This window comes from Arvicola amphibius, chromosome 5 (assembly GCF_903992535.2).
Source record: "Arvicola amphibius chromosome 5, mArvAmp1.2, whole genome shotgun sequence".
Lineage (NCBI taxonomy): Eukaryota > Metazoa > Chordata > Mammalia > Rodentia > Cricetidae > Arvicola > Arvicola amphibius.
In genome coordinates, this window is record NC_052051.1 from 14,895,241 (window position 1) to 14,907,947 (window position 12,707).

Here is a 12,707-nt window from a genome sequence, read left to right on the forward strand (position 1 = left end):
AGCAACAGATGACAGAGACCCCGCTTAAACAAGATGAAAGACAAGGACCAGTATCCTTGATCAAGACTGTCCTTCAACTTCCACACACTTGTGGCTGCATGCACATGCGCACAGACACACACACCTATGTAAACTCGCACTGGGCATACTGGTACACACCTATAACGCCAATACTAGAGGGAAAGGAAAGGATGAGATCACCAGTCAAGGCCAGTGCAGGCTATGTCGGAAGATCCAATGGTCAAAAGCAAACTAGCCAATCCACTGGGAAGAAAACTGAACTAGAAGCAATGCTCCTTTTAGTAAGATGCTGGCTAGAAGATAATCAGACAGGATTTGTGCCAGATCCCTTGAAAAGAAGTATCAGCCGGGCAGTGGTAGCGCACACCTTTAATCCGAGCACTCGTGAGGCAGAGGCAGGCAGATCTCTGTGACTTCGAGGCCAGCCTGGTCTACAGAGCTAGTTCCAGGACAGGCTCCAAATCTACAAAGAAACCCTGTCTCGAAAAACCAAAAAAGAGAGAGGGGGGAGGGGGGGGGGGGGGGGGGGGGGAGGGGAGGGGAAGAGAAGACAAGACAAGAGAAAAGTATCAACCAAATACACTGAAAACAGGAAAAAGAAGTCTGGGGTTGGGGTGGAATGGAGTAGGGGGAGGGGATGATGAGTTCAACAGGCTAGTGAGGTTAATGGTGGCTTTAGGGCACTGCTCTTAGTTTGTTTATTTGGAGAGTATAAAGCTGGGGCTTAATCTCCTTGAAGTTTGTAAATTACAAGATGGCATAAATCACAACTGCTAAGAAGGCTAACCTATGCTATCAAAAACAAATGCTAAGAAGGCTAACCTATGCCATCAAAACAACAACCCAATACTTAAAAATTCAAGTCTAAATGGTAACTAGTTGGTTTTTTTGTTTTTTGTTTTTTAAAGGAAATATTTAAAATTGAAGACTTCCTAAGAATTTGGGTCTAGTGCACTGGCTTTCTGGCCTGGGTTTGGTTTCTGTGGCCCAGGGGATATGACAGCTGACTGTCCTGTCCAAACAAATACTGCAGGCGTTTCTAGAACCACCAGGGATGGTCCATTTCTCTCCCACAGAATCAAATTCTTATCTGGACAGAAAAGTCTGCGCATGTTTTGGAAAAATGTTCTGAATAATCAGAATTCTTTGTAGTACTGAGGAGAGGGCAGTCAGTTTAAAACTCAATTTTCATTTAAAAAAAAATAAAAGTAATTTTTCTCCAGAAATCCTGGCTTTAGGGAAAGCAGCACAGTAATCTGTGGATTGTGGCACTATCTTTAGTTAGGAACTGACAAACGGCTGTGAGGAAGCTGAGCAAACCGGCCACTGTTCATCCTCCACAGACACCACACTGCCCCTTGGCCAAGGGCTCCTTAGAAAGTGATTTTTAGTCCTTTATCAGCTTGGTTGATGAGAGTTTCAAATCCAGCACATATATGGAACTATGAAACGAAGCTGTTTTCATTCTTTAGAAATAAACAGTTTAGCAGGGCTTGGGTGGCGCATGCCTTCCATCTTAGCGCTCAGCGATATGCAGATTTCTAAGCTGGAGGTTAACCCGGGCTACACAGTAAGTCTCTGTGTTAGAAAATAATGAAAACAAACAAACGTTTTAACCTGGCATGGAAGTACACGTCTGTAATTCCAGCATCCAAGAAGCTGAGGCAGGAAGACTCCACACACTGAGACCAGTCTGGTCTACAGAGCTCACAAACAGGCAAACAATAAAACACGCCTTTTTTGCCAATGGAAAAACACGTACTGTGTTTTAAGATTTATTTGCTGGGCTGACAAGTGGATCTGGAGGTGAGGCTCATGAAATCTCAGAATGAGAAACCATATAAGGCACTAGTTTATTACCCCTAAACATTCCAGGGATATGAGTCCCTCTGGTTAGAATACTCTAGAAAAATAGCCTTAAAGTAAATTTAGAATACATTTACTTGTATTACTTGAGATGCTTTAACGGGTTAGATGGCTTAGATACTCTTAGCCCCATTCTCATATGAAGAACACTATAGCCTGGAAAGGGTGGCACCCAAGGTCACTAGCTGAGCGTCTCAGCTGCCACACTTGCCTTTCTCCTGCCACGCAGTGACGATCATGACACCAACAGCAGCAGTGGCACCTCAGTCACACTCACCAAGCAGTGGGCATTGTTTTTTGTGAAAAGTTCCTCCACCAACGCAATAATCCAAATCAGACCAAATCAAACCAAATTAGAAAAGGTCCAGGTTTAATGGATACAAACCCTCCAGGATGGCTTTCCAGCCCCCCAGAGAGGAGACAGGAAAGGAAGACTGGAAAACCATGTGTTTGTTCTCTGGGGGGGCAGTTTAAATACCCAGTGGGAGTGGTCTTGAGAAGCTTTGGGGAGGGGTCATCATTTTGTGGACTTTTTCAGGGGCAGAGTCTGGACTAAGGCAACTCCAGGGGAGGGGGCTTGGGGTGGAGCTTGCACCTGAACATTCTAGACTCTTTGAATATATGGATGCCAGGGGCCGGAGTGAAGCTGCCACCTAAACACTTTGCACTTCCGTATGTCAACTCAAGTAGTGCTCACAATACCAGTTCACTAAAGGCAAGCTGGTCTGTCTGTGGGCCACCAGCTCCTCTTTATCTACCCTGCCTATCTTACATGCCCTTCATCTCTCCCCAGAAAATCAAAATGGGCACCCTAAAGCCCCTGTGTTCTCTTCACCTTCATCTCAAAATATAACTCATCCTAAAGTACTGTAATTACTATGGTGGGTAATAGAGATTACTTTATACTATTTTCTCTTCTTTTATTTAGGTTTGAAATTACCTTTTAAACATTTATGGGTTTTCCCCCAACACGTAATCAGAGCCACTCAAGAGGCAAGCTGACAAGCTCCACTAACAGTGAATTCCTAAGACAGTATTACTGAAGAGGGCTCTGCAGTAAAAGAAAGAGGCATTGATTCATTCACTAGTTCCAAGAACACAGACAAACCCCAATTATGTGTAAGGCTGGGTAAAGGTCCAGTGAGGGACTCCTGTCCTCACCAAGCTAAGGATTTAATGACATAGACACACACTGCAAAAGTAATTATGGAAGGGACTAGTCATGAGAAATGTTATAAAAAGTTCAAAGCGCCACAAGAATCAGAAAAAGAAGGAACTTCCATTATGCAGAACTCTCCAGGACAGTCCAAGTTTTTGACATATTAAGCATTATTTAAATTTAGTAGGTGGCTCACAGACCAAAGGTTGTTAACCACAAAAGCAAATCGCAAATCAGGTCTGGAAAGCCACATTCTCTTTTATGGTATTATGGTTGCTTCTTGGGAGGGGTTGGGAGGGTAGGAGTCTTCTGTGGTAACTTTGTATCAAAACAGAGATTAGAGAAAATGTGTGTGTGTACATACATAGGTGCTCACACATGCAGAAGTCGTGTGTGTGTGTGTGTGTGTGTGTGTGTAAGACAGGATCTTTCACTGAACCCAGAGCATGCCAATTCAGCTTGCCTGGCTGGCCAGCAAGCCCAAGGATTCTCCTGTCTCCATCTCCTTAGAGCTGAGATTATAGATATATGTGGCCAGACTTAACTTTACAAGGGTGTTAGGATTGAACTAAGGTCCTCAATCTTACCAGGCAGGCACTCTACCCACTGAGCCATTTCCTCAGCTGACATTTTTTTTTAAGATTTAATTTTAGGGGGTCTAGAGATGTTCAGTTAAGAGCACTTCCTATTCTTCGTCTTTCTGGATTTCTAGTGCCAGACTGTGTTATTCGGACTGCCAGAGAAGAAAAGACAGTAATGATTTCACCCAGCACCAGACCCTGCATACTACAACACCAACCCCAGCACAATAGTGGTATGACTGTTACGGATGTCACCGACCACTTTCTGCTGGGATTTGAGGCCTGATCCACAGGAGGGAGTTCATGTCTGATACTATAAACCTGGTCAAAAGACCACAGATGGAGACATCATAGGCTCTAGAGGGAAACCTACTATTGTTATTTTTGCTAAATTTGCTAAATTTTCATGTTGTCAAACTACCTTCAAAATATTTCTATCTTTTGGATAGTCACTGTCAATTCTGTAGAAATCTTGCAAAGCCATGGCTCTTCTCCCTTCCATAATGGATTCATCCTGAAACATCCCAGCAGTGTATAAATCATTCACTGAGATAACTTCTTGTATGGGCAACTGGATGACCTTTTCCACATCGTGGGACCCTGGTGTGAAAGCATTCACTCAGACAAACCTTTGTTCTCGTAGTCAAATCTACATAAAGCCAAGTCCTCCACAATTATCCTTATTGACAGGACTTATTGGCAAGAAAGAAGCCCCTAGCCAGGCATGGTGGGGCACACCTTTAATCCCACCACTCTGGAGGCAGAGGCAGACGGATCTCTGTGAGTTCAGGCCAGCCTAGTCTACAGAGTGAGTTCCAGGACAGGTTCCAAAGCTACACAGAGAAACCTTGTCTCGAAAAACCAAAGGATAAAAGAAGAAGAAGAGGAGGAAGAGGAAGAGGAAGAGCAAGAGGAAGAGGAAGAAGAAAGAAACGAGCCCTGAGTAGGAGGCACTAAACAGGAGAGACGGTATGTCTGCTCTTACTGATAATCAGGTCTAGGCAGCCCTGAATTCCCTAGCAGCAGCCTCAGGAAGGTATAATCTACCGGCCTTTGCTCTATCCTAACAAGCTATCAATATTCTGCACTTACCTTCACCTTTCATTTGACACAAGGTCTTAGTCTAGGAAGTTAACTGTATTTTTACCGCTAAAATATACAGGACAAAAGCTTGGGTTGCTAAACCAGCCCCAGAGAAAGAAATTCCTTCTCACCTGAGTGCCAGCAGACACAACACCAGGACACTTACTTAGCTCAGAGGGGTAGGGGCGGGAGCAAGCTCCATCCTAATCCTCCTAGTGTCTTCTGGGGAGCTTCACAGCCACGCCCCTTCTGAGACATAAGGCACCTACCTTGTCAGTCTTTTATCCATCCCTGAGCCATAAGAAATGCATGCTTGGTACCACTGTTATCACCCATGGAATTGCTAACTATGTCTGTATGGGTATGTAAACTGGAAACCCTGTGGGATAGGGAGAAAAGTGAGGAACATCAAAAGACAAACATCAAAAGGGAACATTGATAAGGAAAATGAGGTACATTTACACAATGAAGTACTACACAGCAGAAAAAAAATAACATCTTGAATTTTGCAGGCAAATGGATGGAACTAGAAAACATCATTTTGAGTGAGGTAACTCAAGACCCAGAAAGACAATTATCACATGTAATCACTCATAAGTGGTTTTTAAACATAAAGCAAAGAAAATCAGCCCACAAATCACAAACCCAGAGAACCTAGACAACTATAAGGACCCTAAGAGAGACATACATAGATCTAATCTACATGGGAAATAGAAAAAGACAAGATCTCTTGAGTAAATTGGGAGCACGGGGACCTTGGAAGAGGGTTGAAGGGGAGGGGAGAGGCAGGGAGGGGAGCAGAAAAAAATGTAGAGCTCAATAAAAATCAATTTTAAAAAAGGAAGGAAGAAAAAGAGGGAACATTGAAAGGGGAACATCAAGAGAGCATTAGAGAGAGCATAGAAAGAATAAATGGAACATGATAAAAAATACTTATGTGAGCTAATTTATTTCATTTACCCTCAGACTTCATTCATCAGGTTTTCGCCTGCTATAGCGATCCTTCTGAATCCTGAGAGGCTTGGAGGCCTTAATCTCAATATTCACAGAGCTGCTTTGAGGACAAAACTAGAGTATGAACCTGCATCTTTCAGAAAGTCCAAGTGTTGAGTTATTTACAAATGCCAGCATGGCAACTGGCTCCCTCCAGAATACTCTGAAGCAGATCTCAGGGTTTTAGAAGAGGAGGTGATAGGTTGAGGGCATCCAGAACCTGGAAATTCTTTTTTCTTTTCTTATTATTTTTTAAAGATTTATGGTAATGGCCCACACTTTTAATCCGAGCACTTGGGAGGCAGAGGCAGGCAGCTCTCTGAGTTTGAGGCCTGGTGTAAGGTCCTTCTGTCTATGTGTTGCTTTCATTGGTTAATAAAGGAACTGCTTTGGGCCTATAGAAGAGCTATAGGGGAACAGAGCTGGGGGGGAACTAAACTGGGAGGGAGAAAGCAGAGAGAGAGAGAGAGACACCATGGAGCCGCCAGAGACAAATATGTCAAATCTTTGCCAGTAAACCACTGCCATGCAGCAATATAGAGATTAATAGAAATGGGTTAAATTAATGTAAGAGTTAGCCAATAAGAAGATAGAGTTAATGGGTCAAGCATTGATTTAATTAACACAGTTTCTGTGTGGTTATTTTGGGGCTGAGCAGCCAGGAACTAAGGAGAGGCCTCCTCCTACAGAGGCCAGCCTGGTCTACAAGATAACTCTTACACAGAGAAACTCTGTCTCAAGGAAAGAAAAACAAAATTTATGGACTTGTTATTGTATTTATGCTTTTGTTTTATTTTGTTTTTTGGACATAGGGTCTCACTGTGCAGCTCTGGCTGTCCTGGAATTCACTATGCAGACCAGGCTAGTCTCAAACTTAATGAGATCCTCCTACCTCTGCCTCCCCAAGTACCAGGATTAAAGGCATGTATCACCACTGCCCAGCTATATACACAAAATTTTTTTTTTTTTTTTGGTTTTTTTTTCGAGACAGCGTTTCTCTGTAGCTTTGGAGCCTGTCCTGGAACTAGCTCTTGTAGACCAGGCTGGTCTCGAACTCACAGAGATCCGCCTGCCTCTGCCTCCCGAGTGCTGGGATTAAAGGCGTGCGCCACCGCCGCCCGGCTTTTATTTTGTTTTGTTTTTTGAGATAGGATTTCTCTGTGTAGCTTTGGAGCCTGTCCTGGAACTCATTTTGTAGAACAGGCTGGCCTCGAACTCAGGGATCTGCCTATCTCTGCCTCCCAAGTGCTGGGATTAAAGGCATACACCATCACCACCCCCAGGGCATGTACATGAAATTTTCAAAAACTAAATGTAACCCTTGACTTTTGCAAGACTGGTTGAACAACAATACAAATATATTTAATATTATTAACCTATATTTTAAAATGGTTATTAGAAAATGATAGATTTTATGTATCCTTTACCACAAATAAACCTTAAAAATATTTTTTAGGACTGGATAGATAGCTCAGAGGTTAAGAGCATTTGCTGCTCTTCCAGAGGTCATGAGTTCATTTCTCAGCAACCACATGGTGGCCCACAACCATTTGTAATGAGATGTGGTGCCCTCTTCTGGCATTCAGGCAAACATGCAGACAGAATTTATATATAATAAATAAATTCTAAAAAAATTTAATTATAATTCATTTATTTACTTTCTTAAAAATATTTTTTATATTTATTTGTCGGTTGGTTGGTTGGTTGGTTGGTTGGTTTTTTGAGACAGGGTTTCTCTTTGTAACAGTACTAGCTGTCCTGGAACTGGCTTCGTAGACCAGGCTGGCCTCAAACTCACAGAGATCCACCTGCCTCTGCCTTTCAAGTGCTGGGATTAAAGGTGTGCTCCTCCACCGCCCAGCTGAGACCCTGTCTTGAAAAACAAAATGAGACAGAGGCAGAGGCAGGCAGAACGTCATGACAAAAGCCAGCCTGGTCTATATAGCAAGTCCAAGGCTAGCCAGATGACATAGTAAGACCCTGCCTCAGACACAAAACAAATAAACAAACAAAAAAACTAATATTTCCAGAAACTTTTCCTACATACATATTTCTCTCAAAAAATATTTTTTTCTCAAAAACATTAGGAGCATAAAACTGCCTCTTACACATAATCACAGGATGCAGTTATTTTTGAAGTGTATGTAACAGCCATCTTGTTCCCTTCTCATGACTAAAGTGCCCATCAAGCAAAGTCTGTGTCCAGTCTTTCAGCACCATAAATCACCATGGCCAACATCTCTGCAGACTCTCTGGTGATGTCTTACTCCTGGGACCGGCTTTCGCCTGCCCACTTTGTGGCACCAGCACCCTTAATGTTCCCTGGGAAAACCACCTTCCTGTCACCCTGTCATCCGTTCTTGTCTTGCCCTCCCACCGCTCAGCCAGCTCTTATCCTATGTGGTTAGGCACAGCATGTCTAAGTATATTGCTTAGTATGTGCCTTTCATGTGGCTACTGCCATTACAATTACAATTCTGATGATTACTGCTATTATAAAGCTATTGCTTTAGGGAGATGAAGGTGTGGCTCAGTGGCTGAGCAGGTGGTTAATATGCTCAAGGTCCTGGGTTCAATCCCTGGCATAAAAAAAAAGAAGGGAGAAAGAAGAAGGTGTGGTCCTTTCTCTCTCGTCGCTGTTTGGCTCAGTTAACTGTATTATATATCTACGTATTTTGAAATTAATCTCTTGAATTTTCTCAGCACATACTATGGAAGGTATAAATTCCACCATCCAGGTAGTGACTAAGAGTAAAAGCTCTGGGCTAGAGAGATGCTCAGGAAGAGTACTTGCTACACAAGCATGAGGATCTGGGTTTCAATCTCCAGCACCTACATAAAAAGATGGGGTGGGGCCGAGAGATGGCTCCGGGTTAAGGGCAGTTGCTACAATTACCTATTACTGAGGACCCAGGTTTGATTCACAGCACCCACATGGTGGTTCGCAACACCAATTCTGAGGGCTTCTGCACGCACGTGGTGCACAAACACTCTGGTTACACACACACACACACACACACACACACACACAAAGTGTGACTGTATGCCTGTAATCCCAGAACTATGGTGGATAGAGGAAAGGGAATCCCTGAGGCCAGCTAATTACCAACCTAACTCTAGGTTCAGTGAAAGATGGAGTGATAAAGAGCAGAACCCACACCTGCACACACAGGCACACACACACAAGCTCAGCAAACTAAAACACAGGACCCAAATATAATGTGCTTTCGGGTAAGCATTTTACCATAGTTTTCATCCATAAACTAGAGATCATAAAAGGCAGGGCCTGACTCACAACGTTTTTATGAAGACAATTTTATTAAGGGACTGTAGAGTGCTTACCTAGAACCCTCAAAGCCCTCAGTTCAATCCCCAGCAACCCACTCCACCAAAAGAGCTGATTATACTGAGATTAGTGCATAAGAAGTGCTTCATGTATACTAGTACAAAGAGGCCTGCTATCTGCCAACAATGAGCTTGGCTTGCTCTCCACACTGCTGCCTTTTGTCTGTTTGTTGCCCTCCACTGGTGCACTTCTTTCGGCAACAACCTCTCTCCCTAAGCCGTCCACTCCTGCCTTCCAGAGAAAGCTGTGCTACCAGTTTCCCCTTCCACTCCCCTGTCTTCTCAGCCTTTCCCTCCCACCAGCTCTAGGCCAACTGCATTTAAACTCTCTCCTGTGCTTGAAAAAAAAAAAAAATCAAAAACCCTCCCTTACTCCTCAATCGCTCTCCAGCCTTCTCCCTCCCTCCTTCTCGGAGCTGCCTACGCTCGGTCTTCCCACATCCCGCTCTTACCTCGCCCCACTGATACATAACACCAAACCCTTGGAAGCTGGGGCATTATAGATTCCGCCCCCACCATTTCAACACATCTGCCCAGTCGGGTCCCTAGTGACCCCTGGAACTTATTTATTCAGATGGCACCTTCTTGCTTTAACTTCCCCTACTTGCCATCTCGGTGGCATCTTAGAATGCTGACCTCTGCCCTGGGCCTTCATTATCACACACTCCCTTTGTTTCCTCTTCCAGAGCCACTTCTGGGTGTCACTTAAGTGAATGGCTCTTCCCGGAGTGTGCAAAGCAGCAACCCTCAGATCTGGGCCCTTTTTAAATCTCTCTCATTATTTTTCAGTATCATTGTTTTGTTTTGTTTGTGGGGGGTGTTGAAACAAGGCCTGTCTAGGCAGCCCAGGCTAGCTTTAAATTCCTGATCCTCCTGCTTCAGCCTCCTGAGTGCTGGGAGTGTAGGTGTGAGCCACAACTGGTCAGTACTGATGTTCCACTGCCAGTTGTAGTCAACTGATTTCACCACCATAAATAAACTATTAATGCCAGGTGCGGTGGCACACTTTTAATTCTAGTACTCCAGAGGAAGACACAGATGAATCTCTGTGGGTTGTAGGCCAGCCTGGCCTACAAAGCAAGTTCCAGGCCAAACAGGGAGAGACTACTTAGCGAGTCTGTCTCAAAATAAATAGAGAAATGAACTTGTGTGTATATGTGTATTGAAATAAGGTTTCACTCAGTCCAGCCTAGCCTTGAACTTGTCTGTAGCCAGAGCTTAAACTCTTGACCCTCCTGCCTCCACCTCCTAAAGGCTGGGAAGACAGGCAGGTGCCATCATGCTGGGCTCTGTGACACTGCTTTCGAATGTGTCTGAAATTCTGTCCCTCTACCTTCTCACCATCTTTCCAGACAGAGCTAACTCACACTACTCCCTCCCCAAACCTCCAAACGAGATTGTGTTCACCTGACCAGAAGTACTCCATTACCAGCGCCCATCACACAGCCACCTGTCAGAGGCCAATTTCCTACCTAAGCTCTGATGGCCATGACGGGAACCAGCTTTCTCGTTACAGTATGCACAGTGCCTGGCACCTCATACTTGCTGTGGTTTCCATCTATGGCCCAAGGGCTCAAGTGTTGAAATTTCACTTCCACTGGGAGGTGGCAGCCGAAGAGAATGGAAACCAGTGTCAAGACGTGGGACCTTCGGGAGGGAGCCAACAGTAGACAAGGCCATTAGGTTGGAGTTCCTGTGACTGGATAATGGAACTTCTTGAGAGAAGGCCAAGGATGTAGTTGAGAGGCAAAGCACCTGCTTAATACGGGCCAGGGTCTCTCCAACCTCCAGCACTACAAAGAGGAGCCTCAAACTCCCCATCTTGTAATGTGCGACACTCTGAGCCATTTCAGGGCTTTTGCTATAAAAAGGCTATGGGCCGGGCGGTGGTGGCGCACGCCTTTAATCCCAGCACTCGGGAGGCAGAGGCAGGCGGATCTCTGTGAGTTCGAGACCAGCCTGGTCTACAAGAGCTAGTTCCAGGACAGGCTCCAAAGCCACAGAGAAACCTTGTCTCGAAAAACCAAAAAAAAAAAAAAAATAAAAAGGCTATGGTCAGAAAAGCTACCCTTTTTTTCCAGTACTTAGTTTTAATAACGAAAAGGCCTATGACAATATTCTATATCTGGTTTCTAAATTACCATAAATAAACGACTGTAAAGTGAAAAATAAGAGCAATGAGACAGCCGGGCGGTGGTGGCGCATGCCTTTAGTCCCAGCACTCGGAAAGCAGAGGCAGGGGGATCTCTGTGAGTTCGAGGCCAGCCTGGTCTACAGAGCGAGTACCGGGACAGCCAGAATGACACTGTAAGACCCTGTCTCAGAAAACCAGACAAAAATAAGTGATGAGATTAAAGAGGGTGAGGGATCTACCCCTGATGGAGCACACCCACCTGACTAAAGTCCCCTGCCAGCTCACACTTGTATCCTAGAACTCAGAAGATGGAGACAGACACAGGACTAGGAGTTCAAGGCTAGCCTCTGCGACATAACAGCACCTAGCCAGTCTACAGGCCATAAATAAGACCCTGTATAAAACAAGCAATCTCCCTTTAGACCCCATAAATAAAATTCCAACTTCCTAAAACTTCACCCCCCCCCCAAAAAAAAAAATGTGTCAGGAAGAGCCAAGTCCTATCTCTGAAACATCAAGTAGAAACTATTTCTGCCTTTCAGATTCTCTTCCAGCCTAAAATTCTTGGGAGATTCTCTACAGGTCGGGTTGTCTCCTCGGGGTTCTGCCTTCCTAACACCGGGCATGTCACCAGCCTAGACTCCTGGCCAACACAATGGCCGGCTTCCTATCTCCTTTGGAAGTAACCTTCTTGTGTAATCTCTCTAGGACCACCACTCTCTCACTTCTGCAGGTCCACAACTGCTCTCTCTGCGCTCAGTTTCCTGTACGTGCAAAACGACAGCTCAAATGATACCAAATTCCTGTCCATAGGTCTACGGACTGGAGTGGAGTTCCCTAAGGACAAGATGTCTCATTCACTTTTTTTTTTCTTAAACCGCTGGCGATCAGCCCGGGCCCTGGTTCTCAAAAAATCCTAACTGATGTTCCTCCTAGCAGTAGCAACAAGGCAAGCTCCCACATAGCGCGCATCTTAAATATAAATACACTTTGTGATCATCTTATAAGACATTATCCCCATTGTAGAGGTGAGAAAACTGACGCAGGAATAAGTCCAATCTCGACGGCCCCCCAAGGAAGGCACACGCATACGTTTTCTTCAGTTCCTAGTTACTCGACGACAAATCGTCAAAGAAAAAAAGCTTTAAAAAATGTTATTTAAAAAGAAAACTTTCCAATGAGCCTCAAGAGATGCGTAAGAATAAAAGCCGAAAGCGCACCCACCCAAAGCGGGCCGGGGTCAGAGGGCGTCCCAGGCGCCCGCTCCCGGGCCCAGGGAACTAAGTCCAGCCCTCCGTCCTTGCCCCGCGTCCTCGCGGCCCGTCCCTCGCCGGTCGCCTGGTGGACCGCTTCTCTCCGAGCCGCGCCCGCCCGCTCGCTCGGCCGCCGCTTACCTGCCGCCTCTTCGCCTCGCGGAGCCCGGGCCGCCGGCGCGAGCGCCTCCCCGGGGCCGCCTGGCGCCCGCTGCCCGCCGCCGAGCCGTTGCCTAGGCGACGCGGCTGCCGAACTCCCGCGTCGCTAGCGC

At 45.3% G+C, this 12,707-nt stretch overlaps 1 protein-coding gene across 3 annotated transcripts in view; it reads right to left on the reverse strand.

Moving 5' to 3' along the window:
- Window positions 1-12,707, reverse strand: part of Pkig (cAMP-dependent protein kinase inhibitor gamma) — a 67,240-nt gene extending 54,533 nt beyond the window's left edge. Inside the window, exons 1-2 of one of the 3 annotated variants that reach the window (XM_038330437.2) lie at window positions 12,577-12,682; window positions 10,521-10,695 (exon numbers count right to left, since the gene is read on the reverse strand). The gene's annotated coding sequence lies outside the window, so the exon portion shown is untranslated. Of the gene's footprint in view, window positions 1-10,520; window positions 10,696-12,406; window positions 12,468-12,576 lie in introns of those variants that run through there. The other 2 variants (XM_038330435.2, XM_038330438.2) reach the window with 2 other exon arrangements.